The following is a 22,923-nucleotide window of genomic DNA, read 5'->3' on the forward strand; positions in this document are numbered from 1 at the left end:
TGACCATCTCACTCTGGATGCCCAGGGTTGTTATGCTGAGCCCCTCCATGAAGAAAACAATATAACAGGCTAATTCACACTAAAATACGAAGGACTGATATATCTAGGAAAATGGAGCAAAATGGAATTTCAAGGTTTATGAAGGAGGGTGCACTTCAGTCTCTGCTTCCTTTTCTCATCCCTGCAGCCTCCTTTTGGTCCCTTTATGCCCCTCAAGGCTTAAACACAGATGCACTGAGAAATTTGTGTGTAAAGAGGCAGTAGGGAGAGTGAGGCAAAGAGAGTCCTGACTCCAGGCTTCTCCCTAAGCTTTCCCAGATTGATGAGGTTAAGACCCTCTGGGTTCTTCTAAGGTCAACTAGGGGCGGTCGGAATGGAACCCAGAGCTCCTGCTGCATTAGGGTTGGTGATCTTGCCACCCTGGGAGGGGAGGCCTCCTGGGGTTACTTTTCATCACAGCAGAGTCTGAGGATGCTCCATGTGGCTTCTGAATATGAGTGAAGCAGTGTGTACACCAGTGTGAGCGTGTGGGGTGGTTCTGCACTTCTCTGCCTGGGATGAGCGCGTCTGGGTAGGGTACGTAGGAGTGGGTGGTGTGTCCATGTGTGTCCACCCACCAAGTTCCCAGGCCTGCTGCAGCCTGTGGGAGGGCATCTGGCAGTTACCCGGACAGTACTGGCTCACATGTCAGTACCTCCTCTGGTCTGACTAAATGAGGGAGTTCGTGTCAAACTTGAGAACTATCCCTGATACATAGGAAGTACACAATCAGTTTTAACGAACTTTGCAAAGTCTCCAAACCCTTTGGGGGTGCTCAGATGTAGTCCCCTACTTACCCACACCTCTGGTCACTGCCACTTGGGCGTCCCTGCTGCTTCCGGTGCCCTCCCCAACTTCAGTTGGGACAAGGCCTTGTGTCTGTTCTTACTTGTAGCTAAGGAGTCTGACTAGGTCTCTTGGATGAACTGTCACCCTGTCTTCCTGCTGTCCCTAGGGGACCTGGTGCCCTAGGCCCGTGGCCTCAGTATGCCTGGCTTCCCCTTCTTATAATGCGTTCTCTCCCTGAGGCTCCCGGGTCTTCTGGTGTCCCACCACACCAGTTTGCCACCATGCCCAGACTAGACTGGCCTTAGCAGGGTCCAGCTGGGACCTTGTCTGACTTAGGGATATACCTGTGCGTGGTAATGAGCTCATTCAGGGATCTGCATATAAGCCTGGGGGTGCAAAGTGGAGATACCTGCATGTGGGCTGTGGGAAGATTCAACAAGTAAAAACTGGTCTGTGTGCAGGATAGCCCTGCCTTCCTGGAGCCTGCGGTATTTTGGGGGAGAGACAGTGAACCAGCCATTCCTGCTGGGAGTGGCAGGAGCTGGGATGGGGCAGGCTGCTGGTGGACAGGGCAGTGAGATGAGGTTCACCACCAGAGTTCAGCCTGGGGCCCTGGCTTCCGTTGCTCTCTCGTTAGAAAGCTCCCAGGACCAGGAAACACCAATGTCGTGGGCCCTGGGGACGGGGCTGAGGGGCATGCTGTCTGGCGTCAGGCCACTGTGCCCGGCAGACCCTACAGCTTTGATGGGCTGATCATTTCACGATTCTATGTACCATCCCATCCCATGGCCGGACTCCAGGACCTGGCCATACTCCGTGGAAGGGGGACTTTAAGGGGACCTTTGATTTCTCTCCTCATCACAAGAACTAGTTTAGGATGAGCTGGAAGAGTGACCTGTCTGCAGATGTTGCCTGCCTGATCCTTTCCTGCCATGGCCAGTAGAGACCCCCAGCTTCACTTGCAGAATCAGCTCAGTCCTATCTTTTCACTGGTTTTCTTTTTCAAAAAGCTGTTCATCTTTTACTCACACGATTACGGCATGATGGTATACTAGTTGTGAAAATTCAACCAGTATCTTTATCCTCTCAGATCCCGCTCCCACTCCCCGCCCACTGGTTATGGAAGGTCCGCTTGTGACTGGAGCAGCCCATCGGGTGTCCGGGCTTCTCTCCTGGCCACACTGTCCCTGGCCGTAGCATCCCCGCCGGCTTCTCTGGCTTCCTAATACTGTGTGGTGTACACACCTCTCTCTGCTCAGGCAGCAAGAATGGCTTCAGCATCCGTACCCTGGCAGTTGAGATTGTGGGAAAGTCACTTTGCCTCTTGGAGTCTCCATGTCCTCAACTGTAAATGAGTAAACGACTTATTTTGTAGGGTAGGGTCAGAGTTAATGTGGTGAATGTGCCTTCCACACCGCAGGTGTTCCTGCAGAAATTGTCTTTGTTCTGCAGAGTTTATCGTTATGAGATCTGGAGCAGAGGGGTCCAGCTGAGGTGTCACCAAAGTAGTGACATGGAGACAAGCTCCCTGAAAGTCAGGGAAGCTTTGGTGAGGAAGGGAGTCATGGCCAGGGGTCAGGGCAGGTGGATGCCTCTGGCTTTCGGGGATACACAAGCCCTGTCCATCTCCTGTCCTAGAGGAGCCAGTGTGAGAGGACCAAGTCACTCCTTAATGTCCCATGCAGCCATTCTCTTAGGAAAATGTTGACTTCTATAACAACCAGAGCAGGTGTGGGGCAGCCTGGGGCATGGGGTGGTGAGCGGCGGGCCAGGGAGAGGCCTTGGGAAGGGCTGACTCGCTGGTGTCCCCGGGGAAGCCAGCAGCGGGCTGTCCTCAGTGAGCTGCTGGGAGAGCGTTTCTGTACGTTTGTGGTGGTTAGATTAGGGCAGACAACCCGGCTTCCAGAAAACCTCCCTGCCTTTGTGTAGCTCAGGACAGAGCAGGGGGTCAGGAAGCTCCAGGGTGACTTGAGTTCTAGAGTTTGCTGGGGGCTGGGGCCAGGCATTGCCTTCCTGGGGTGGCTTCCCTGCTTGTTAAATAGCAGGATGGTCCTGGCCCCTCTTGATGTGAGATGGTCCAAGGGAAAATGAGACAAAGCCGTTCTCCCTCTGCCCTTGGCCTAAAGGAGGCAGGACAGGACATGTGCTAAGGTCTGGTGGCCACTTTCTGGGTGCCTGGTCCTGTGCTATTCACTATTGTATTTACGTTCGGGCGGGAGTCCAGGATTATGCCATTTACAGAGAAGGAAGCAAAGGTCAAATAGGAGACAGGAGGTTTACTCAAACCAGGGGGAGCTTGGAAAACAAACAGAAGGAGAAAACAAAAACCATGGACAGTCTCACAAGTCACAAAACCATGTTCAACATCTCAGTCTGTTTCCTTGTAGTTTTAGTCTCTGAGTATACATACAATGTCTATGCTATGTCTTCTGTATGAGCACAGTGCATTCATGCAGGGCTTTATGACACTAGGACCAGAAAGTTTTATTATCCTAGCTTTTCATTTACCACATTGTGATAGTTCATTTTATGTGTTGACTTGACTGGGTCACAGGGTCCCTGGATGTTTGGTTAAAAAGGATTTTGGATGTTTCTGTGAAGATGCTTTTGAATGAGATTAACATTTAAATTGGTAGACTAAGCAAAACAGATTGCTCTCTCAAATGTGGGTGGGCCTCAGCCAATCAGTTGGAGGCCTGACTAGAATAATAGCCTGATCCTTCCCTGGATAAGAGAGAATTCTCCTCCTTTGTGGCCTTGGAGCTAGAACTGGGACATCAGCTCTGCAGATTTTGGACTTGCCAGCCTCCATAATTGCGTGAGCCAATTTATTATAAGAAATCAATCACTCTCTCTCTATATATATTTAGAAACATTTGTATATATATAAAATCTTTCTCTAATGTGTGTGTGTGTGTGTGTGTATATACACATATATACGCATTACACTGTGACTTTAGCCTTTGAGAGATTTTTGAGACTTTGTTGGATAACACTTCATTGTACGAATACTTAATACTTTTGAAAACCAATAAACCAACTCTTTTATTCTAGGGCACCTAGGTTACTTTGTTGTTGTGCACTAATTTTTTATTCTTTTGGGGTAAAATTTCCCTACCCCAAAAATGCATGAGTCTTTAAGTGTACCATTTGATGAGTTTTTACAAACGCATACACCTGTGTAACCCAGACCCCTATCCAGACATACAACCTTACATCTGGGTTATTTTTTAATGTTCAGATTTATAAGCAATACTTCAGAGAACATCTTCAAACACATATCCTTGTGCAGGTATTAGTCAAAACTTGGATTGCATGTTATTGAAAATTGTCCCAGCTAAGCAAAAAAGGGCATGATAAAAACATGGTCACTGGAAGGATCTCCTGGGACCCTTGGTACTGGGATGCAATAGGGTCTTGGGACAACTAGGGCTGGGAACTAGAAAACTGTCCAGGGAGCTCCAGAGGCCTTGTGCAGCATCCGGGGGGTGCACTGCTCTGATCTCCCCTCAGGAGAGCCTCCTGCAAGTGCAGCTGACACACCTCCAGCCACTGCAGTTTTGATCCAACACATGCCAAGGCCGCACTCCCTTTTTCAGCACGCTCCCTGCTTGGTCTCTCCCAGAGGATGACAGGCAGGCAGGGCTCTTGAGCCACTAGCCCTGCTGTTTCTGCCTGTGGCAGCCTTGCATGGGGCTCCCCCATTGGTCTGGCTGAGCCTTCCTCAGACCCTCCTGTCAGCGTGGGGCTCTTCCTTCCCTCTCTCCTTTCATGGGCGTCAGGCCTGTGTGCTGGTCTGCAGGCTCTTGCTGCTCTTCCTGCCTCCTTCTGCTTCTACCCCTATATTACCCCTCCTCCCGTCCCTCTCCCCGCTGGTAAGCACTAGTTTGTTCCCTGTGAGTCTGCTTCCTTTTTGTTATATTCACTGGTTTGTTGTATTTTTCAGTGTCTACATATAAGTGATGTCATACAGTATTTGTCTTTCTCTGTCTGACTTACTGCACTATGCGTAATACTCTCTAGGTCCATCCATGTTGCTGCATATGGCAGAATTTCACTGTTTTTTTTTTTTTACAGCTGAGTATTTTTCCATTGCATATCTCTCTCTATATAGATCTCACATCTTCTTTATCCATTTGTCTGCTGATGGGCACTTGGGTTGCTTCCATGTCTTGGCTATTGTCAATAGTGCTGCTATGAACATTGGGGTACATGTTTTTTGGATTTAGTGTTTTTTGTTTTTTCCAGATCTACACCTAGGAGTGGAATTGCTGGATTATGCAGTAGCTCTATTTTTAGTTTTTTGAGGACCCTCCATACTGCTAGGGAAGAGACTGTCTTCTCTCCATTGTATATTCTTGCCTCCTTTGTCGAAGATTCACTGACCGTAGGTGCATGGGTTTATTTCTGGGCTCTCTGTTCTGTCTCATCGATCTGTGTGCCCAGAGAGGGTCTGATTCCAAGCCTGTGCTCACTTCAGAGGTGGATGTTGGCGCCAGCTCTGGGTGCTGGAATCCTCTCTGACATTTTCAATAATGGGGGGTGGGTGGGTAGAAATGTCGATCTTTCCAGAATCGTGCCCCAGGGGCAGGTTGTGGGGGTGCGTTGAGGGAAAAGAATTACTTTGAAAACCCTCCCTCAAGGTCTTGTGGTTCTCGGACTCAATGTTTTTCAAACCCCTATGTGCTTTCAAGAGGTTCCCCTCGACACCCACAAGAAGAGCTTGTTTCCTATGAGTCACTCTGGTAGATTATCTGTGATGGGGTCTTTTAAGTTTCATTTTGCGCCTCCCCTTAGCATATTGTTTCTTACTATCTGCCCACCTCACTTATCAACACGCCCTACGTGACAGCGTAGCCTCGCTATCCAAAAGTAATTTTCTTTCTTTCCTTGAACTAAATGAGGCCATCTTCTGGGCTGAATTAAACACCAATTATTTATGAAAACACCCATTTCTCTATTCCTGTCCCAACATTTGAGGTCACCAGTCTTTTTAATTTTTGCCCATCCAATAAGGAAAAAAAGTCTTTCATTTTTATCTTAATGTGATTTTCCCAATCACTAATGAGATGGAACATCTTTTCATATGTTTATCGGCCATTTGGATTTGCTCTCTTACGTGTTTGCTTATTTTACTACTGGGTTGTCTTTTTGATAAATTTTTTATACAACCTGTTTCATTCAGAGGTAGACAGACAGACATACAGATAAATATACAACCAGTTCTTTCTCCCAGTTTATTTAGTCTTGTAATTCTTTTGGAGTGTATTTTGTCAAGTTTTTGCATTTTGTATTTAGTGTCTTGTGTCAGCAGACCTTCCCTACACAAGGTTATTTATCCATTTCCTTGTTTTCTTTGATCACTTGTGTAGTATGTTTTTTTTTTATGTTTTGTTCTTTAATTCACCTCGAATAAATGTTTGTGAATGACTTGAGGTCGAGAATATGATTTATTTTTTCCCAACGGATACCCAGTTGACCCCACGTTATTTATTGAGTTGCCAAGTTTCATCTTCATCTTCCAGTAACCATCTCTGACTTTCCATCCTAATTTTAAAAAATCTTGAATGTATTTTTAATTTTTTAAATATGTATTACTCTTTTGCTTTTTCTTGCATTTATTTTGGTAAACATTGCAACATTTTCCCAGAATAGCACATAGGCATCTGTCAAGATTTTCAAATCTTGAGTAAAATCATATGTAATATTCTCTTAAATACTTAAAAGCCTCCTCTGCATCTATGTTTGTCTTCCTTCTCAACTTTAATGTTTATGACTATCTCACATATTTTTCTTGGTCAACTTGTAAGTTTTTCCATTTAATTATTATGGTCAAATAACCAATTTTCATTCTGATAAATGTGATGAGCCCTGAGAATTTGTGATCACATAAACTAGTTGATGGAGGTGAATTTTTCCTGTAGTAATGCCACTCGATTCTATGAACCTTTTCTGAGTAATGCCAAAAATCACATCATGATCTCTCATCAAAACATTAAAAGTTTTTTTCTATTAGCTGCCAATCAAATACGTACTCCTACAATTTTGTTTTAAGAAGAGAATTGGAAAACGCCTGAATTGTAAAAGGATGTTTTACCTGGGTACTGGAGTCATTAACTCTCTCATTTTCTGGACAATATTGCTCCAAAAGTTTACTAAGATTTGTCAAGTAACAATTAAGTATCTCTCTTACTCTTTCACTCCGAGGTACCCTATATAAACCAACATACACAAAAATAGGTGAGAAAAATATTGTTCATTTTAACATTCCTCCTCCAATACAAACTTTTCTTTTTTTTACAGTTCATAAAGTTTTTAGAAAACAACTTTATTGAGATATAATTGACATACAATAGACTGCACATATTAAAAGTGTATAATTTGTTAAGTTTTGGTTTATGTATATACCTGTGAAATTATCATAATCAGGATAATGAATATATCCATCATCTCCAAAAGTTTGTTCATGTCCCTCTGTAATTCCTCATTCCCTTCCCTATCCCTCTCCCCAGGCATGTTTCCATTATACTTTGCTGCAAGATATCGAATATAGTTCCTAGTGCTATACAGTAGGACCTTGTTGCTTATCTATTTTATATATAGTAGTTTGTATCTATGTATCCCAAACTCCCAATTTATCCTTCCCCTGCTTTCCCCTTTGGTAACCATAAGTTTCTTTTTTATTTCTGTGAATCTGTTTCTGTTTTGAAAATAAGTTCATTTGTATTATTTTTTAGATTCTACATTTAAGTGACATCATATGATATTTACCTTTGTTTGACTTACCTCACTTAGTATGATAATCTCTAGGTCCATCCATGTTGTTGCAAATGGCATATTTCATTCTTTTTTATGACTGAGCAGTATTCCATTTAGGTTGCTTCCATGTCTTGGCTATTGTAAATAGTGCTGCTGTGAACATTGTGGTGCATGTATCTTTTCAAATTAGAGTTTTTCCCAGATATATGCCCAGTCAGGCACACTGATCTGCTTTTTTGTCATCATAAATCTGTTTGCATTCTTTAGAGTTTTATATAAATGGAGTCATCAGTGTGTAATCTTTATTACCTGGCTTCTTTCACTCAGGATAATTATTTTGAAATCATCTATGTTTAATGTACATCAATTTGTCATTTTTATTGCTACATAGTATTCCATCATATAGCAATACTTGCAGTTAGTTAATCCAAAGTATTGTTGGATATTTGAGTTGTTTCCAGGTTTGGGCTATTACAAATACAACTATTATGAATGCGTACAAGTCTTCATATGGACATATGTTTTCATTTCTCTTGGGTAGATACCTAGGAGGTGAATGGCTGAAGCACGTGGTATGTGCATGTTTAACTTTTTAAGAAACTGCCAAACTATTTTCCGTACAGTTTCATTCCCACCAGTGTTACTGAAACTCGGGTCTCACTGCTTGCTGTTCAAAAGTCAGCATTGGAGAGGCACATGTTGGTAGAAAGGAAGTTTACTTTATTCCGGCGGCCAGCAACCGGTGGGGTGGGGTGGGGAGGAAGGCACACTTGTATCCAAAGGTCAACTCCCTCCACTGCAAATCAGGGGGCAAGAGCTTTTAAAGGAGAGTTTCAGGGGTGCATAGGCAGACAGAGGGGGCTACGTGCAGAACAGCATAGTCAGCTCTGACAGTCATCTTAAAATTAGTCATGAGGTGGTCTGATCAGCATCATCTTGATTGTTTTGAGCACAGTTAATCTTTAGTTCCAGGGTCAGTTTGTTCCCATTTTTGAGGCTGGTTCTCGGAATTGTGGCAGCTTATGTCATGGCACAGTCTGGTCATTGTGTGGTTAACTTCTTCCACCTGGTGAGGGTTTCAGTATCTACAAAACAGCTCAAAGGATACAGCTAAAAATATTATCTATAGCCCTGGAGGAGGAACTAAATGTTCTTGACTTTGTTTAATGACTAAACTGTTGTTATTTTGTTTTGCTTGATTAATTCCCTTTGTTCCTGTACTATTTCTCTGATTAAACTTATTCTCCGGCTAAAGTTTCTCTACAGACAAAAGGCAGGCGGAGGCAAGGGGCCGTTGTCTGTCCCACAGGATCCTACTTCATTTCACCAGCAGCATCTGACAGTTCCAGTGCCTCCACATCCCTACCAACCTTGGAATTGTCAATCTTTTTAACTTTAGCCATTCTAATAGATGTGTGGTGGATGTATTTCCTACCACCACCCTCTCAGATCACATTTTTAATTTGTAACATTTCCAATTCATTGTTTTTTTAGGGTAAGCCCAAAAGCCTTAAAAGCCTCATCTCATCAAAGACATTAATTATTCTTGTTTGAAGGCTTATTCAGTTAGCTCAATTTCCTATGATGTTAGGTCTCTCTTTATTGAATTTGGTGTTTGTTTTTCATATTGTTGGTTTTCCTCAGTGGTTGGTAAATTTCAGTTGTGTACTCATCTTTGTCTTGAGATTTCAGGTTATCCTGTTTGTAAGACCTGTGCCTACCTAGTGTAGCCTGGACTGGTGACTACTGGGGATGGATGAGACATGCTGACAAAAGTGTGTGCTCACGGTTGCCCTTTTGGACGAGGGTGCGCCCTTGGTGCTAGGTGTATCTGAGCCCTAGGATGCTGCCCTATTTAGCATAGTTGACTACCTGGCAGACTCCATTGCTACCCTGACTTGACCTGGGCCGCTGAGGGGGCATAGGAAGAGCCAAATTCTCCAGCTGTCTCTGCTGAAATGCTTCAACCTATATCCTGATGGGAATCTAGACTTCCTCCTGCCTCCTGGCTTGGTGTCTCTGAGCTGAAAGCTTCCTTAAAGCTGGTCCCCCTCTTCAAAGGCATTCACCTGCATGGCTTGTGGGCTGTCATATCCCTTGCCCATCCAATCCCATCAAGCCTTCATCTTTCAGGGATTCATCAAAATTTCTGACCTCTTCTTGTTTCAACAGTGGCATAGAATTTTAAATACATGTTTTTAATGACATTTTGAGGACTTTGGGTTGGGATGGGGAAACTAGAATGTATACTTAATCATACTTTTAAAGTAGAAAATAGCTCACACCGTGTGCCAAGCCCTGTTAGCAGTTAGGGTCCTGGCAAAGAATGGATGGCAACCTTAGCTCTGGTGCAAAGACAATTTAATGAAAGGACCATTTGCAGAGATGTGGGCAGGGTTAAGGAAACCAGCTTGGAATGGTGAGGTGCTCAGGAACTAGTTAAAGGGGGAAGTGGTAACCACCCCTAGGCCTGAGGGGGTGAGGGGACAGCACGGTGTTACTTGAGCCTGCCACAGATACCTTCAGGGGACCATCCTTTAAAAACTGGTTTGTGAAGGGGTATCCACAGCCCGGGCAGCATCACTGAACACAGGGCTGGTGGAGGTGGGGCAAATGCCCTGACTTCTGCCTTCTCTCTGGTCTTCCATCTGCTCTCCTGTCTGATCTTCCATCAGTGCCTGCATCAGACTGCAGGGGCCCCAGCCACATGGTCCATGGGGTGAGTCAACCTCCAGAGATGGGGAGTGGGGAGAAAGACAGAGGGCAAGCAGCACAGCCCTCTTTCCAGCACTTCATGTGTGTCATCACCTCCAGCAGTTCCGAGACAGCCCAAGGAGGGAAGCGTATTATCCTCATTTTACAAAAGAGGGAGCCCAGGCACTGTGATCCAGGGACACCTCAGAATTTCCCTCTGCTCTTCCCTCTGCCTGGTGCGCCTTCCCCTCCTCTCTAGCTCACTGCTCCTTATGCTTCAAGTTCAGTTTGATTTAGGTCTGTGATCTAAGTGTCCTCAAGATACCTAGAGAAAGGATTCTGACTTCCCGAGATGAGGTGCCCCCACATTTCCTCCCAACGTTTCATTATGAGAAAGTTCAAAACTGCAGGAAAGTTGGACGAATTGTATGGAGAACACCCCCGTACCCCTGTGCCCACTTCTCAAAAGCACTTCCACACTGTTGTCCATCAACTTGTCTATACCTCCACTGACTTGTGAGTCCCCTAAAGGAAGGGCTGCGAGTGATCAGTCTTCACATCTTAGGGTCTACGGCAGCCTGGCACACGGAACGTTGTCAGTAACTATTTGATGGATTGATAATTCACAAGGCATTTGGTATTTTCCAGGAAAGGAGGAGAATTTTATTTATAGAACACATACGGGTGGTTTTCACACATCATGTTGGTGCACTGCATTCATTATTTCACCAGCGCCTTGCGAATCAGACGAGGCTGGGTTATGGTCTCTGTTTTATAAGACCAAGACAGGTTTCATAATTTGCTCAAGGCTCACGTCGTCTCCCTAAGACATCTGGGATTCAGATCATCAAGCTGCCCTCAAACCCATGCTGGTGACGTTGCATCATTGCCTTCTCAACAGGCTGGAGGCTACTTGGGGCTGGGGAACTGTGCATTTCTGAATGTCCTGGGACCTAGCAACTCCAGGTACAACAAATTTTTTTTTCAGTATTTGTTTGTTACTGGTGATTCTTTTTATTTCAGTGTGGCTTTATTACCATTTCTGTGTGTATGTGTATAATAACATATTTGTATAGATATATAGATACACATGTGCAGAACAACACAAAATCAGAGAATTTAGAGTTACAGCAATGCAGTAACTTAGCACGAAAAACGTGAGTGCTATGGGTGAAATTCCAGCAGCCACTTCACCCAGAAAAGCAACCCTTTTCTTCCCCTTGTCGTCTTCTTGCTCAGCAGAGAGCTTCTAACCAAGAATACTCTGTCCAGCAAGGCGCTCATTCAGATTTGGTAGAGAAATCAAAAGCTTCACAGATTAAAAAAAATTTTAAAGAATTCAGCACCACCAAACCAGCTTTACCACAAATGTTAAAGGACCTTCTCTAGTTGTTGGATTCAGTCCCACTTGTCACGGAACCCATACTAGTCATTCGGAAGCCACCTGAGCAAGATTCACTTCCCAGGTTAAGTGCCTGGAGATTGCCCGCGTTACAGAATGGACCAAAAAGTAGTGGCAGAGCTGGATCTAGAATCCAGCCCCAACAACAAATATTTTTTGAAAGAATGAATAAATGAACCTTTGGTGAGTATTTTCACACTACTGGAATTCACTTCTGGAACATGGCATTCACTGCTGGCCGTTCACTCACTGCGGAAGTATGGCACCTGAAGGGCACTGATACATCACTTCGAATGACCTCTTGACTTAGTAAAGGAGGGCTCTGAGGCTGGGGTGGGCGGTGACAGCCAAGGCCATGCAAGGAGCCAAGGGCAGAGCCAGGGTGCTGGCTCCCTGCCCAGTGATTTCTTTTCCCTTCCTCTCCGGATCCATCCAATCATCTGGGTTGGTGCCACTCACTAATCCAAGGCCTAGAGACCCACAGAAACTGTGTTTCCCAAGAACCTCTCTTGGCGTGTGGGTGCCCACCAAGCCCGCCTGTCTTCCTTCTTCACAGAGGGTTCCATGGATTTCAGAGGCTTGAAATTGTCTGAAATTGTGTTTATATACTTTTTTCAGGAGAGGATCCAGAGTTTACATTAGGCTCTGAGATACAAAAATCATGACCCCCAAAGTGAGTGGGGGTTCCTTTATGTGTTCTCTCCAGAGGTTCCCCAACTTTTGATTGAAGAGACAAATAGAATTTTCCAAAGAATATTAGAATGCAAATTTCTGCAAAATTGGCCCATTCAAAAGAAATGAACTACCCTCTCAACACTAACGTAGTATAAAAGGACAATTTTAACTTCTCCAAACAAGAAGGACAAGTTCTTTGCGGGAGAAAAGCGACAGGCCTTCTTCCAGTTAGATGAAGTAGCTTTAACTCACTACGTGGTCCTTGTTAGGTTCACTTTGCCCTTGACTGAAAATGTCAGTGTGGACCAACCTTTGGAAGGAGAAGGGGCCACTAAACAGCTTGTGTCCTGGCGGCTGTGGAGAGTGCTCCCTGAAAGGCGCCCCCGGAGCTGGCCAGGTGTGGGTTCCATTGGATCTGTGGGTGTATTTCCACCGGGGAAGCTGCCACTGGCTGTTTCCTGGGCTTGTGAGATGGGAATGAATGCGGGTCACATGGGGAGGTGATGTCATTGTCCATGGACTTAAGTTTCCTCACAAGGGTTTTGGGTGAGAATTTGAAGAATACAGGCTCTGAGTGGCCAAAACAACCCACTGTCTCCTACCCCCTTTGAAGGGCAGCACTGGGTGGGCGCGGGGCTGTGGCCTGTGAGATGGCCCCACTCCCTTCGGGTTGCCCAGGGCTCTGCGTCCTCCCTCCTGCACTAGGCTGATGCGTTTGGGACAGGCCCTTGTTCCTTCTGCCATGGGTTCCCCTATAACGGACCTGGCTGGCGTTGTCTCCAGCTAGACCCACTCTCTCCTTGGCTGAGGACAGGCAGGATTGAGGCTTCATAGATTTTTCAGGAGGAACGTTGGCCCCACCAGGAATGGGTCTCTTGGCGGGGAGGTGAGAGCAGCAGACCAGCACAGCAGGCTGCGGGTAGGGAGTCCTTGTGTCCCTGCAGCTCCACATACAGTAGAGTCTCCTGAGTGTCCGTCTCGCCCTTCCTTCCTCCCTCCCTCCCTCCCTTCCTTCTTCCCTCTGTCCCTCCCTTCCCCCCTTCCTCCCTCCCTTCCTTCCTTTAGCAATTCTTCCTTTTTTTAATTGATGTATAATTGATTTACAATGTTGTGTTAGTTTCAGGTGTACAGCAAAGTGATTCAGTTATACATATACATACATATTCTTTATCAGATTCTTTTCCATTATAGGTTATTATAAGATACTGAATATAGGACCTTCTTGTTTATTTTGTATATGGTAGTTTGTGTCTGCTAATCTCAAATTCCTAATTTATCCCTCCTCACCCTTTCCCCTTTGGTAACTATAAGTTTGTTTTCTATGTATATGAGTCTGTTTCTGTTTTGTAAATAAGTTTGTGTCTTTTGTTTAGATTCCACATATGAGTGATACATGGTATTTGTCTTTCTCTTTCTTACTTCACTTACTATGATAATCTTTAAGTCCATCCATGTTGCTGCAAATGGCATTATTTCATTCTTTCTTATGACTGAATAGTATTCCATTGTGTGTGTGTGTGTGTGTGTGTGTGTGTGTGTGCGCGCACAACTTCTTTATCCAGTCATCTGTCGATGCACATTTAGGTTGCGTCCATGTCTTGGCTATTGTTTATAGCGCTGCTATGAATATTGGGGTGCATGTACCTTTTCAAGTTAGAGTTTCCTCTGGATATGTGCCCAGGAGTGGGATTGCTGGATCATGTGGTAAGTCTATTTTTAGTTTTTTAAGGACTCTCCATACTGTTTTCCATAATGGCTGCACCAAACTACATTCCCACCAGCAGTGTAAGAGGGTTCCCTTTTCCCCACACCCTCTCTAGCCCTTACCATTTGTGGACTTTTTAATGATGGCCATTCTGACTGGTGTGAGTTGATACCTCATTATAGTTTTGATTCCTGAATGTTTGAGTGACAGGTGCTATGGAGCATCTAGCACGTGCCTGACAATTGCTGGGACCTCAGTTTCTACATCTCTAAAAGGAGTTGATGAGGCCCTCCTGCTCCAGACCCCCTGTTGCAGCGCAGGCAGGATTCCCTAGCCGTCTGTGTGCTCTGGGGCAGGGCAGGCACCAACCCATCAGCAGGGCTCCTTCTTGATGCTGCTGCACTGACGTGTTTGTAGGCGCTTCCACGTCAGGTCCTCTCCCACCCAGGGGCCCTTTGTGATCTAGCTGTTAGTATGTCCAGGCGACATGAGAAACTGAGGACTCGGAGGGGAATCCACTTGTTGAAGGCCATGTACCAAGCAAGGGTGTAGCACACGTGTGGTCTGGGAGGGCTGTGGGAATGCCTTTCACTCCAGATGGTACCAATAAAGAGCCCTTTGCCTAGTTTGTGGATACAGCAAAACAATAAACAAATGCCTTTTGGAAACAGTTGGGGGACATAATTAGGGAAGAATTGACCAGAACGTCAAATCATTGAACCTTTTCAAGGAAAACTCTAGTATCATTTTCAGATACACTACAGATGAGAACCAAGAATAAGCTACTGTCTGACCCAGCTGGGGCCCCTGCAGCACCTGCTTAAATACCAGATAAGAATCTTGAGGGATTACTCCTGGTTTATAAACTAATTTGCATGGTTTGCTTAATAAGCACATTTACATGGTTTTAGATGGTTTCTGAAGGCCTTGAAAGCAGTTTGGGTTCTTAAAAAAGTTATAGAATCCCCTGCTATGTCATTTGCCCTGTGAATTGGTCTAGCAAACCATACTTTTATTTTGTTTATGAAATCATAAACAGATGTTTATGTTTAGACTGCTGGCTCCAGCTTAAACACAGGCTTTCTGTTTCTTCTCTGCCCAATTTGCTCTTTAAGGGGCAGGGAGGGGTGTTCTAACCAGGCTGGAGTCCTGTCCCTGGGTCCCTCCCCTGAGCTGCCTCCAGCAACTGGCTGCCCCCTTAGCAGCCGGCCTCCTGGGAGAGGAGAGGGCCCTTGGGGATAGAAGAGAGAGGGTGCCAATGAGTAGGGCCTTCTGGGCCAGTCTGCATGGCCATGAGAAAGTCCTCCTCTTGTCTTGCCTGTCCCACCTGACAGCTGAGGGGGTTAAAGTGACAGAGAAGCTTGGTGTCTGACACAAGGATGCCCATAAATGTGTCCCCGTACTTTTCCTTCAGCTCCCCAGGAATTCCCAGCTGGCCTTCCCGACCCTCTTCTGGCCCAAAGGGTGGGCATAGGAGCTGGGGGTCTGGCTCAGTGAATGCCCCGGGGAGGAGAACTGAGTGTGGTTCTCATTCTAGCTCCTGGAGAGCTATGTGCAGCTGTGGAAGTCATTTCCAAATGCTAAGGCGGACAGAGGGGGACGGCCAGGGTGGGCTAGGAGCCTACAGTGCTAGATGGACCAGAGTGGAGAAGCCAGGGGCCAGAGAGAAGGGGGCCCTAACGAGAGTCCTGTGCCCTGGCAGGGAGGGGAGGAGGGCATCCAGGCACCGCCTCAGTCTGCAGTAGCTGAGGGGCAGATGCCCAGGGAAGACTGAGGGGGTGGGGTGTGGGCTAGGAGCAAGACATACCTAGGGCCATCAGCAGCAGAACCCTTGGTTCGAATCTGACCTTTCCCAGTATCTGGGGGACTAAGCAACTGGGGGGCTTTGGGCAAGTTATCAAACATTTTTAGCCTCAGTTTACTCATCTGTAAAGTGGGACTCTTAGGAAAAGTAAATGAAATCATGCATTTTTACACATGACATGTTTCACAGTAGGCACTTAAGAAATAGTCAATAAAGGTAAAAGCAAATTGTAAACCCCCAAGTCCCATCCTCACCTTGCATTTATTGTAGGTTTGTACCTCTTAGGCACCTATGCCCGAGGGCAGGGGCACCTTGGTTGATTCTGGTCGGAATACCCTTTCTCCCAAATATTGGCTCCCCACCTTGTGGGTCTCAAATTGTTTGGAGGTAAAATGGGGAATAGTTGGGGTGGAGTTGGCTTTTCTGGGTGCAGGAGGGGCAGTGAGGAGGGAGGAGCTGAGGCCATCCCTCCAGCCCAGCCTCAGCTCTTCCCAGCCCTCCTTCCTCGGAGTAAGGCTCCATGCTTGCTCTCCCACCCTCCCCAGGCTCCTTGTCTCCCCCCACCGCTTCAGCTTGTTGTCCTGGGAATATATGCCAACATTCATTCATTCATTCATTCAGCAGTGTAGACTGAGCACTTGCCAGGTCCTGCTAGGGGCACGGAGGCGGTGACGAGCAAGATAGAATAAGACAGCACCGGACAGGAAAATGCCGAGACCCAGTGACAGCACCCACCCATTCAGCTTTCTTCACTGCCTCCCCAACTCCACCCCAGGGCCGTTGTTCTAGAGGGGAGCTCTAGGGGGAGGGCGGAGTGGTGGGCAGGGCTGTGTCCTTGATGCCTGGAAGGCTTGGAGTCACGATGGCCCTGCCATGAGTTTGAGGATGGTCTCCCTAATGCTAGAGGGCTGAGCTGGATTTTGTCAAGTCCTGGTTTGACAGAGATGGGAAGGTAGGCTCAGGAAGGTCAAGGCAGAGGCTAGCTAAGAAGCCAGCAGCCGGCTACAGGAAATAGTTTGGTGGTTTCTCAAGAGGTTAAACAAATACCATATGACCCGGTAATTCCATGCCTCAGTATATGTCTAAAAGAAGTGTGAGCAGGGACTCAAACAGAAACTTGTACCCCAATGTTCACAGCAGCATTAGTCACAATAGCCGAAAGGAAGATACAACCCAAGTGTCCCTCGATGGATGAATGGATACACAGTGATATATTCATTAGAGTGGAATATTAGTCAGTCATAAAGGGAGTGAAGTCCTGACAGCCTACAACACGATGGACCGTGAAAACATTATGTGGAGTGAAAGAAGCCAGACACAGAAGACAAACACCGTATGATTCCAATTGTCCAAGGTACCTAGAGTAGGCAAGTTCATAGAGACAGAAAATAGAATAGAGGTTACCACAGGCTAGGGGGAGGGCAGAGTTATTGTTTAATGGGCACAGAGTTTTAGTTGGAGAGGATGAAAAAGTTTTAGGTATAGAGAGGTGTGATGCTTACATGACATTGTGAATGTATTCAATGCCACTGAACTGTACACTTCTGAATAGTTAAAATGACAAATATTATGCTCTGTATATTTTATCCAAAAAAAAAAAGTGAGTGGCAGGTGGCATGAGGAGATTGTTCTTGCTGAGACCATCGCCCAATAGTGGGTCATCTTCAGCCACCCGTAGGCACTGTATTGTGAAGACAATGAAGGTGAGACATTAGGGGAGACAGTGCAAAATACATTGTTGACTCCTCAGGAGTCATATGGTGGGGCGGCTGGAGAAGGTTCGGGACAGATGTGAGGGGAGGCTCCTCAGCTTTCTGGGAGACCTCACTTCTAAAACAGGGATGAGGACATCCACCTCATAGGGCTGCTGGGAAGGGGGAACGCGCGAATACACGATCAGCCCTCAAGACGCTATAGTAAGCACTCAAGAAATGTTATTGATTAGTATTTCAATCTAATCAGTTTGGTGGTGGTAGTGAGAAAAATAAGGGAAGTGAAGAGGCAGGGAAAGGCAGTGAGGCCCCTCAATGATGGCAACTTGGAAAAATGCCTCACAAGTGAAATCACATGAAGCCCCATGTTCCTGCAGGAGAGGGCGTGGTGGAGGTGGTCAGGGTGTCCTCAGTTACTGCCTCCCACTGGAGGCAGGACCTTGGCTGAAGGTCCCCGGTCTCAAAGGTGATGACTCCCATGAATAAAGAAGAAAGGGAGACCAAGAGGGTTTTCCTGGGGGATCAGCCTCCTTTGTGATGGTTGATTTCATGGGGAGTTTGGGTTTCCTGGGGGAGAAGCCAGTGTCCTGCCAGCAGGCTGATGCCATGGCCCTTTTGAGAAGAAACAGGGAACCAGCTGTTGTGGAGATTAACTGTGAGCCCAGATGTGCAGTCAAACCCCGCCATAAACAGATCACCATTATAACCTGCAGAAAAGCAGCCGCAGCTCTGGTTCTGGCTGGCCAGGGTTTCCTATCTGGCCTTTAGGAAGAGAAGTGCCAGGGGTGCAGGATTTCCTCTAGCACTGGACGGGCAGTGCTGTTGGGGTAGGCCCACCAGCAGACTCGGGGTGATGGGGTTGTTGGGTCCTTTGACCACGCCCACCAAGTGTCAGGTACCAGATGGCTTGAGGAACCAGGGCTCAGCCCCTCCCGGGTAGAAAGCCATGCAGAAATCATTGTCTTAGCTCCTCATTTTACAGCTGAGGACTCGGGTCTGGAGGGAGTTTTATGTGGTTGGGATGTACTAAAGAGAACTGGCTGGGGTGGGGGCTGTCTTGGGTCAAAGTCAAGGTTCATGTGGTAAGTCTCCATGGTAGTCCAGGATGCGCATATGGCCGGGTCCTTTTATCTGTGGCCTGGGTTGGCTTCCAGCTCTTGGCTGCTTTCGAGGGTCTTGTCTGTGATGGGGTTTGGTCTCTTTCTGTGCGACAGTAACCCTAACCACCTGGTGAGAATCTCACCTGTGACCCTGGTCTCAGCTGCACCAGGCCCACCCACCACCCAACCCCTCTCCCTAATAGTAGGAAGCCAGGCAGATGCCCAGTCTGCCTCTGCCTGTGTGTGTGGCTGCCTGGGCTGTGGAAATCTTGCCTGGAAAGGACCTTGCCAGGCAGAGGGCTGGGGTGTGGGAGGGGAACTCCATGAGTGGTTAAGGTAGTAGGCTGGTCCTTCTGGGGTCACAACTTGCCTAGACTGAGTGGGTACCAGCTGTGCCCAGAGAAGGAGCTGCCCCAGCTGGAACCAACTCAGTTGGTGACTGAGCCCATTGAGGAGTAAGAGGTCTGGGTAGGTAACAATCAAGAGCCATCCGTCACCTTCCGTGGGAGGTTCTTGCTTCTACTGTCAGTAACAGAGGAAGGCGGCTGACCCAGTCCCATGTCTACTTTGACCTGGGCAGCGTGCGGCCCTTCTGTGGCCCCTTCATAGAAGGAGGAGTGAGGGACAGCTACTGCCTGGGCTGGAATCAGCTCAGTGGTCCTTCTGCCCAACCAAGTCAGAGAAAGGACCAGAGATTCAGACACAGAATCCCTGATCCATGACCAGGGCTGGACGTTATAAGGAGGCAGGTTTCTGTGTTACATGATGATTCATGGTTTGAACCATCCATGTGTAGAGCAGCTGCCTCCAGAGGGAGTGAGCTCTCTGTCTCTGGGAGAGTTCAACCAGACGCTGAAAGATCCCTTAGTAGGTTTCATTCATTCATTCATTTATCCATCTAATCATCCACCCACTATTTTTCAAGCATTAATGTGTCAGGTGCTGGACCAGTGGATTCAACTATGAATAAGATAGAAATGGCCCTTGACCTCATCGTGCTGTGATGGGGAAATAATGAGGACTGTGGGGGCAGGGTACAGGGACCTGTATGTGACCTAGATGTGGAAGCCAAGGAAGCCTTCCTGGTGGAAGCCATGTTTGAAACTGAAGCCTGAAGGCTGAGGAGGACTTAGTCCGGGTGGAGGAGAAAAATTCCAGAAAGAGGAGGCAGCATTTGTGAAGGGCTAGAGAGAGCGTGGCTGACAGAGGAATCAACAGGCTCAGTGAAGCAGGGCTTAGCGGGGTGGGGACCAGGGGGATGGGGGGAGGGGAGGCATGTGGGTCACATTAGGGGATTTGAACTTTATCCCAAGAGCGACAAGGAACCAATGAAGCGTTTTATGCAAGGCAATGATGTGGTCAGATGTGCATCTTAGCTGGTTTTCCCAGAGGCAGATCTTGAGACAGGGATTCAAAAACAGGTAGTTTATGTGGGAGGTGATTCCTGAAAGTAGCAGTCAGGGAGTGGGGAATTGAGACAGGGACAGGAGATGGCTAAGAGAGCATGTGTGGTCAAGCAAGTCACGTTGTGAGTACTGGAGCTTAACCTTGTTGGGAAACTTTGGGAGCCAGTGCAGAATATGTCCCTCAGAGTTATTCTCCACTAGGCAGAGGGAACTGGGGTATTTACACACACCTCCCATCAGCCATTGGTTGAGGCTGTTCTAGGCTGGAGAGGGCAGGGACACTGTTCCTCAGCACTTCTGGCCTCCCCATGGGGCAGGCAGAGTGGCCCCCAGCACGGGCTCTCAGGCAGAAAGGCGGGACTGGCATGGAGTGGGGCCGAGGGGATATGGGCACGATGCCAGCACCGCTGTGGCTGTGGGGTGGAGAGGCTGCACTGGACAGACAGGAGCCTAGAGATCAGTGAGGAGGCTACAGGAAGACTAGTCCTAGCAAGAGATGTTGATGGCCTGGGCTAGCGAGGCTTTGGTTATGAGCGGAAGGCAGCAAGTGTCAGGAGGCAGAAATGGCTGGCCTTGGTGACACATGTGGAGGAATGACGATCACTCTAAAGAGGATTCACAGCCTCTCAAAGGGGCGAGGGGCCCCCTGCACCTCCCCTCAGGCTCTCCCCACGCCCCCGTCCTCCAGCAGATCCCCCTCTGCTCACACATGTCAGAGACACGCCGCAGCAGCCACAGCAGTGAGGGCCACACCTCAGTGACCACGGAGTGTGTTTGAAGGGAGATGAAGGCGCTGTGGCAACTGCTTAAAAAACAAAAACTGCGCTGTGGTTAGCACCAGACCCAAGTCTTGGAAGAAATCACTTAGGCAGGGAGAGAGAGAGAGGAAAAAAAAAAAAAAAGCAATCCAGCCCAGTCCCCCAGCCCCTAGCCTGAGTGCCATCCCACTCCCTGAATCTCCCTCCATGTCCACATCCATCTTCCCATCAGACACAGGCCATAGGCGGACAGATGCTCCATACGGCTTGGTCACTGGCCCCAGGACCTGGTTGACAGAAGGCGCTCAGTACCGTCTGTGAATGATGGAATCTGTGAACGGTCCCTGCCCTCTGTGCTCCATGACCTTGGCAGGTTGGTGCCGGGGGCAATTGAGTGGTGGCTCTAGGGACATGGGCCCACCAGGCAGGGGTGGGAAGATGGTTGGCAAAGGGGATGGGGGTGTCGAAGCAGTAAGAGAGAAGATGGGATAGTGTCATCACCAGGGTTTTCAGTTGCCAGAAATAGAAGCCAAGTATGGATGAAATAAGTAGAAAAAGAATTTAGCCCTTAACCACTGATGGGTGGGAGGTAGTGTATGGACACCCAGCTCTCTCCACCCCAGCTGGGGTAACTCTCTTCATTGGCTCTGGTTGCCGGCAGTGGTGACTTGCTGGATAATTCCCCTTTTATGGGGCACGCTCCCTCCCCTGCTCACTTCCCCTCTCCCCTACTGGGGCTTCCTAGGATCTCCTCCCATGTAATTACCTGTGCTCAAATCCTGTCTCAGCTTCTGCGTCTGAAGGGACCTCGTACCCCAGGGCAGCTGCATCTGACTGGCAGACCCAGTCACACATCTTTTCCTAGTTGCAGGGGAGTTTGGAGAAGCAAGAACTGGACATTTTCTGCTTCCCACCGGGATCCATGGGTGATGTGTTGTCAGGGTCTCTTTAGGAAGCTGTCTCAATCTATTCAGGCTACTATAACAAAATACCATGGACTGGGGGCTTATAAACAATAGAAATTTATTTCTCACAGTTCTAGAGGCTGGAAGGCCAAGATCAAGGTGCTGGCAGATTCAGGGGGCCTGCTTTCTGGTTCATAGAAGGAACCTTCTCGCTGTGTCCTCACGTAGGGAAAGGTGCCAGGGATCTCTCTGGGTAATCACCCCAAAGGCCCCATCTCGTAATACCATCACCTTGGGGATTACAATTTCAACCTACGCCTTGTGGGGAGATGCAAACATTCAGACCACAGCCCAGGTACATTCAAGTGATGATGACTGGGCGAGGGTTTACAAAGGCGTAGGGGGGTGTGGAAGTGGAAGGGACAGTACAGTAACTCAGGATTAGCAGTGGTGGGTCAGTTACCATCCCTAGGTCTAAAGGGATGAGGGGAGGGGGCAGTGGCTGGAACCCAGAAAGAGAGAGACATGCAGAGACCTCCTGGAGAGGAGCAGTGACACAGGGATGCAGCCAGCCCCAGGCCACTGCACTGAGAGGCACTGAGGGGATGCTCATCCTTCCCACTTCCCTCCGGTCCCCTGCCCACTGACGGCTGGAGCAGGGTGGAGCAGGGTGAGGACGAGACCTGGGGGGGATAGCAGGCACACTGGGGAATTGCCCGAGCAAACAAGTGGCCTCAGGTATGACAAAGGGCCCATGAAATGTCAATGAGAATGTCATGTTAGGGCTGAGGGCTCCACAGCTGTCCCTCCACAACATCGGCCATTCCTTCTCCTGGGTAATACCATACCTACTACCCACCAAGGGCCCTCCTGTCCGAGTCCCCCTGGTCTGGTCTTGTGACTCACAGAGACCTGGCCTGGCCACTGACTTCTGTGACCACAGTCAAATCACTTCTTCCCAGCCTTGGTTTCCCTATATCCAGAAACAGGAGGTTAACCAGCTGACATTTCAGGACCTTTTCTGGAAGCACTGACCTTCTAGAAAGGCTCATATCCCCCTTCTAAACGTCCTGGAAAGGGAGTAAAAAAAAAAAAAGATTGTCCTTTTGGGGAAACCAAGGCACAGGGAGCAGAGGGACTTGCTAGAGGTCACTGAGTACGTGGGTACCAGAACC

General features: G+C 47.7%; 1 protein-coding gene across 1 annotated transcript in view; it reads left to right on the forward strand.

Annotated features, from left to right (window-relative positions):
* PALD1 (phosphatase domain containing paladin 1) overlaps positions 1-22,923 on the forward strand; it is a 103,506-nt gene that overhangs the window by 76,862 nt on the left and 3,721 nt on the right. The gene's annotated exons all lie outside the window — the stretch shown is intronic.

Source organism: Camelus bactrianus, chromosome 11, assembly GCF_048773025.1.
Source record: "Camelus bactrianus isolate YW-2024 breed Bactrian camel chromosome 11, ASM4877302v1, whole genome shotgun sequence".
Classification (NCBI taxonomy): domain Eukaryota; kingdom Metazoa; phylum Chordata; class Mammalia; order Artiodactyla; family Camelidae; genus Camelus; species Camelus bactrianus.